This window comes from Myotis davidii, unplaced genomic scaffold (genome assembly GCF_000327345.1).
Source record: "Myotis davidii unplaced genomic scaffold, ASM32734v1 scaffold609, whole genome shotgun sequence".
NCBI lineage: Eukaryota > Metazoa > Chordata > Mammalia > Chiroptera > Vespertilionidae > Myotis > Myotis davidii.
In genome coordinates this window covers 27,594-34,003 of record NW_006300164.1, presented here as the reverse complement: position 1 = coordinate 34,003, position 6,410 = coordinate 27,594, and positions in this window count along the sequence as shown.

Genomic DNA, 6,410 nt, shown 5'->3' with positions numbered 1-6,410 from the left:
GGGCACCTGTGCACGGTGAGCGAGCTGCCAGGGCCGGGGTCAGGCACAGCCCAAGTCAGAGTGGGGACGCAGTGAGGTGCTGGGGTGAGGGTGGGCTCCCACGGCCAGAGGTGGCAGCAGAGCTGGGCTCAACCCCAGGCTGATGTTGGGCTCAGGTTCAGTTTCGAGGTGCTCAGCCTGGGGACCTGGGTGCAGGAAAGAGGGGCCAGCCTGAGGCGTGTCCCCAGCAGCTGGATGAGGGGCTGAGTGCTTAGACCCTGACACTAGCAAAGACTTCAGCCACTGCCTCAGGCTGCTTGAAACAGGTGTGTGGTGGAGGTGGGGGAGGGGTGTGGCTCCTCGGCCCCCCTGGCCGGCAGGTGCTCATGGAGATAATAGCTCGAGCTGCCCAAGCCCCAGGAGCCCAGGCCTGCCCGGTGCACCTCAGGGGCCTCCTGTCACCTGTGTGGTGACCCTGCAGGGCCGTATGGTGGTAGGACCTGGGCCTGTGGTCAGTTGGCCCTGAGCTCAGCACCGCCCCAGGAGGACTCCAACACGTCCCAGGGCGCAGTGTGACCTTGGGTGACTAGAGACCCCGCCCAGACTCTGGGGATGGTAAGCCAGGGGAGTGCACTGGCAGCCGGACGGAGCAGTCAGGCAGTGGCCAAAGGGTGAGCACTCATTAGTTTTAGGAGCTGCACTCCTTCCTGGGCCCTGCGTCTCCCGAAGGCCTCAGACCCCTCTTCTGCCAGGACCCTGTGCCCACGTCCAGCCCACAGCTGCTCCCAAGGTCGCCCCGCCCCACCCCTGCGCTCGCACCTGCTGGGTTGGCAGTGGCCTCTGAGCCGGGCTGCAGCCCTTGCCCGAGTCGTGAGTGGACTGGCTCTGAGGAGACCACTGAGTGGAGGCACAGCCTGAGGTGCAGAAACAGCCCCCACGGAGGCCTGGGCTGCGCTCACTCTGCTTGGCCAGCATCTCAACTGAGCCCGAGGCCTGAGCCCGGCTGCTGCCGGCAGGTGTCCCCCTTCAGACCCCACAGCTCCCTCCGCTCGGGGAGGCTCATGCCGCTCCCCTCCCGACCCCTCCTGGCTCTCATCCTGATGCCACTCTTGCTGAGGAAGAGTGTGTGAGTGGGCCTGGCACCCCTCCCTGCTTCTCCCCAACAGGCCCAGGGGCTGCGGGGGCCAGGGGTGGCCTGGCCTGTGAATGCTCGTGGCCGGGCATGGGGAGGGGGGCGTGCGCTCGTGAGGACACCCCGAGGGAGGAGTCCTGTGTCCTGGCAGGGTCAGAAGCCAGGGCTTTGCTGAGCTGGAGCAGACGGAGCCGCCCCTCCTGCCCCTCCTAGCGCTGGGTGGACACAGTGGAGGGGGCCCCGATGCCAGACACACCAGGTACCCGTAGGTTCTGTGGAAAGCCAGAGACACGGAACACCTAGTGTGACCCTGAGGCCAGGCACAGACCAGGAAAGCCGCACCTCTGTCCTCGCCAGCCGGCCCAGCCTAACCTGCCCACTGCGGCCGCCACCCAGCTCCTCGAGGCACCTGCGTGGAGCCCCCAAAAGTGGAGACTCTGTAGGCAGCAGGTTCTGCCTCGAAGCCCCAGGGGCTGCCCGTGCCCCATGCAGCCTGCTGCCCCGAGAGGAGCCCGGGGCCCAGGCTGGATGGCGGGCGGTGGGTGGGAACAGGCTTCCTTCTGGGAGTGTCAGCACTCAGCTCTGATCAGCCACACTGTTTACTTGTCACCGCCTGGTCCCCAGAAAAGCCGCCCTGAGCAGGCCCAGCAGGCTCCGGACAGCCAGTGGACTGTGAAGGAGAAAGGCCCGCAGCTGCCACGCCCACATCCTGGGGCCCCAGGCTGGAGACCACAGAGCCCTGGGCAGCAACAACAGGTCTGGGCGTTGGCATGGCACCCAACGGCCATGCACTCAGACCCAGCTCTGGGGGAGCAGCGGTCCCCAAACTGGCCCTGCGACAGGCCAGGCCCGGAAGCTACCAGGCAGCAGAGGCCGGAGAAGGTCAGGGGCCCAAGGGTCCACACAGAGCTCTTGGAGGTTGAGCCAGGCTCAGGTCACATCTGGGGAAATGACAGGCTGATGACCGAGCACCTGGTCACCTTAGACCTGCTGCTCAAAAGCACACACCACCTCTCTGACACCCAGGAGCTCACATGCACACACACGTGCACACACACTCACACCAGCATCTCCGGAGAGAGGCAAGCAGGGCGGGCTAGGGGGACTGCCAGCAGGCTTGGTGTGGGGTCTCGTCAGGGGGTGTCCCCCAGCCTCTGCCTCCAGCAGCGCCTCCCCAGGGAGGCTGGCTGGCTCCTCCCTGCTGGTCGGGCCCCCAGAGGACTCAGGGCCACACCGAGGTGGCAGGTGCCAGGGTGGGAGGAGGCGACACACAGCCAGCGTTTGGGGAAGCTGTGGAGGCTGGGGAAGCATCAGTGAGGAAGAGTGAGCACCGAGGACAAGCGGGGGCCACAGAGCAGGGCTCTACATCAGAGGCAGCGACACGTAGGGCCCGAGAGCACAGCTGGCCGCACCCCCTCAGCTAAGAATAAGGACTGAGATGCAGTTGCCCAGAGAAACCTGAGCCCACAGCTTGCCAGGGGCGCAGAGCTATTGTCCACTCAGGACAGACTCATGGACATGTCCACAGAGAGGCCAGCAGGAAGCCACCTCCCAGGCCTGCTCCCAGCACGTTCCCCAGGTGACTGGTGGCCTGGGCTACTGTCCTCAGTCCAAGAGGAAGTGCTGCCACCTGGCTCAGCCACAGGACCCAGAGCAGAGCCCTGCCCTGGGCGTTGCCCCGAGCCAGGCATGCCCAGGCAGAGACACAGCCTTGGATCCCAGCACCTGGGGAAGGGGCCAATGGACAGACACCCCTGCCCTGGGGACCAACTCCATCATGGGCCCAGAACAGTGCCGAGGATCATTGCTTTGGGGGCATGGCTGAGGGTCTCCTTCCACCTGCTGCCTCAGCCTCTAACTCTCAATTGACAGAAATCTTCTGGAAAGACGGGATGCCTGGAGGTCCATGCCCTTTGCTGGAGGAGTTATCTAGAGGGGTCGGTGCTGGGCCCATTGTCGGAAGTGGACCTGCCAGGTGAAACCAGAAACTGAACCCTCAGGCCAATTTGGGGTCTGGGACAGTATTTATCCCCATTTTACAGATGGGAAAACTGAGGCAGAGTTTTTTAGATGACAATCTAGGTCCACCCACTGTGGGACCTGAGCCCAAAGGCAGGGCAGGGCAGTGGGGAAGGCTGGCAGGCAACCCCCTCTCAGGGTCAGACTGGCTTTGCCCCTGAGGAGTCCCCAAGCTCTCAGAGGGAGCCCCATGGAATTCCCCTCCCCAGGGGACCATGACAAAGCAAGGGCAGTTAGTCTGCACCCAGCCACATATGTGGAAGGTGGGAAGGCCAAGCCACCCTCCTGGCCTGCCTGTGCCCCACTCCATTCACCGCCCTGCTGGCGTTGCCTCCCCCCGCCCTCCCCCCCAGGTACTCACCAGGTGGGAGATTCCAGGACAGCCGTAAATGGAGCCCCAAAAACCCAGATGGCAACCCTTCAGGTACTCCAGAGGTAGGCCAGGAGCTGTGCCGGAGGCTGGGAGGGAGGCCCGCCCTGACGTTGCCAGAGAAACCCAGGCGTCTCTCCACTGGGGCTCCTCCTCCAGGCCTGAAACCAGTGCCTGGGCCTCACCTGGGCAGAGGGGGAGGTGCACCTGAAGCATCCGTCCCCACCTGGGCCCAGGGCAGGATTTGGCAGCACAAGTGAGGGCCACTGGGCTCTGGCCACACTGCTCTCCGAGAGGCCTGGACTGCCTGGCCAGGCTCGCGTCTGTGGGGCCAGGCTTGGCTCCATGGTAGTAGGATCAGTCCTTCGGGACTGGCTTCGACTCTTCAGGGCTCAGCCCGGCTCTCCCCTAGGACCTGAGGTTTGATGCTGAGGCTCCGAGGCAAGGCTGGCCTGGAGGCTGACCTCAGTGTTTAGTGATGTCATGCTGAACACCGACACATCGCCGCTCTGTTCCTGTGTCGGCTGTGGTCACTTACAATGAGTCTGAAGGGTCTGAGCACTAGACTTGCCTGCAGGGAACCCACACTCATTCCAACTCAAACCCCTCCCCTCTTCCTTCTGGCTTCCATCAGGGGCCTGTCCAGGGAGCAGCAGCTGCTGGGGACTGGTTTCATGTCTGTGTCCTCCAACTTTTCACAGCATCATCAGAACACAGGTGCAGACGTTCAGCAGTGCTCCTGTGATCGGGAGCAGAGGCCCTTCATCAGACGGCGTTATTCCGGGCAAACTTCAGCAGGTTCAGATCCCTTGAGAGAGTCCAGAGTCCATTCAACTCAAATGGGCCCTGGCCACAGGGCAGCCTCGGTCTCCCCAAGATGGCCTTACAGGGCAGGGCCCTTCAGTGAGCACCCTGCTGGAAGGACAGGTGGTGCTCGTGGGCACCGGCCGGGCAGTTCTGCAAAATCAGTCCAGGTTCTCAATTTGAAATGGCAAAGGATGGGCTTTCTCAGGGGAGGAGCGAGATGTGGGAGACAAATACAGAATAAAACGCAACTGGTCACACAGTGGAAGCTGGAGAGGGTACCGAAAGGGCTGCCAACCGGGATGCAGGTGGACAGCACCTAACAGCCACCAGCAAGGGGAGGCAGAGGGCTCTGTGGGTGTGGCTGCCCCCGAAGATGCCATCCTGTCCTGCGTGTTCAGAAAGCGGGGCTCCTGGCGGGGGGTGGGGGGTGGGGCGTGCCCACAGCCTTGAGCACTGGTGTGGACATGGCAGTTGAAACCCCAGAGGCAGGGAAGTGGTCCTTCTCTTGGGACCACAGTGCCACGGGGCAGCCTAGTTTATTTTTCTTCTGTATCTGTGTCCAGACCCTGCGATCAAATGGTCCCTCTGCACAGTGTGGTGTCCTGGGGGGAGGGAGGGGCCCAGCAGGGAGAGGAAGGCACTGGGCGGGGCCAGATCTTAGGGGACCTGCAAACAGCTCTGTCCCTCCCCCCTCCCAAAAGGGAGCCCCACCCAGAACAAGAGGAGAACCAGGGGGGTGGGGGGGAGGAGCGAGGTGCCTGGGTGGGTCATTTATCCTTGTATTTTTCCTATTTTAGGGTCCATTTTATGAATGTATTTACTAGGAAACCACCCATTTCCTCTAGGTTCCAGTTTGACACAATAGGTTTCTCCCATTTGACTCTTAATTTCTCCTCTCTTTCTATTTTTTTTTTTTTACAGAATTGTCACAATTAATGAAGAAATATTGATACATTGTTACTATTATATTTTGTTAATCCTTACTCAAGGACATTTTTACCAATTATTTTTAGAGAGAATCAAAAGGAGGGGGGAGGAGGAGAGAGAAGCATCGATATTGGTCGGTTGCTTCCCGCATGTGCCCCACCTGGGGCTGGGGGGTCACACCTGCAACTCAGGTTGTCTTCAAATAGAACAAGCAGGACTCAACCCAAAGCTGCAAGGACTACGGGATTCCTCTGTCCAGGATACTGTGTGTGCCCTCTCTTCTGGCCCATCTTGGCCCATGGAGGCCTCAGTTTCTGGACTTTGAATTGTGTTAGAATCAGTCTTCAGTTTAGATACCTGTAAATGGAGTTAACAGAAGTCTGTGCCTTATCTACGAAATGCGAGCAATAGGTAAGATGAGGCCCGTGAGAGGCTTAATAGGAATTTATCAAAATGAGCTCATACCAGGGATCTGGATGCTCATTTTAATGCAGAAAGGGCAGGGGAATGCTCTCTGCTGCCATCTCGTGGGAATCTTTGGAATAACACCTGAGTGAAGGTCACCAGGAGAACGGTCAAGTAGATTGAGTTTACCTGGATTTTTTCTCCCAAGGAAAGACATTATATGTATACATCTCGAAAAAGTAAGTTGCAAAAAATGGATACGTGACATCATCGGCAGAGCTCACGAGTGTGAAAATTAAGGGAAGAAGGCGATTCCATAGTCAGGCTTGCTGAGATTTTTTAAAATTCCAAATCTAGAAAAATTAATCCGTCTTTTGGAATATTCACACTGTGCCCTTTGATTCAACCCTGTCTCTGCTTAATTGTGTTGTGGACAAAAGGGGCCACATGCTAACCTGACAAGCTCAGGGAAGGCCTGCAAACGCAGAGACCTAAAGTAACCACAAAGGATGTTCTGAAATTTAACTGAAAGCAGTTGTGGTGGGTAGCTACGTCCTAGGCCAGTGGTTCTCAACCTTGGCTGCACATTAGAATCACCTGGGAATTTTTTTTTAAATCCTGATTTCTGGGCCTCATCCTCCGGAAATTCTGTTTCTTTGTTATGGGGTGGGGCCAGCTGGCGGGATGTTGGGAGGAGCTGGCATCAGAGCTGGGCTTCAAAGGATGCTACAGAGAGGGGTGCGGGGGTGTCACAGAGAAGGGGGAGGAGGA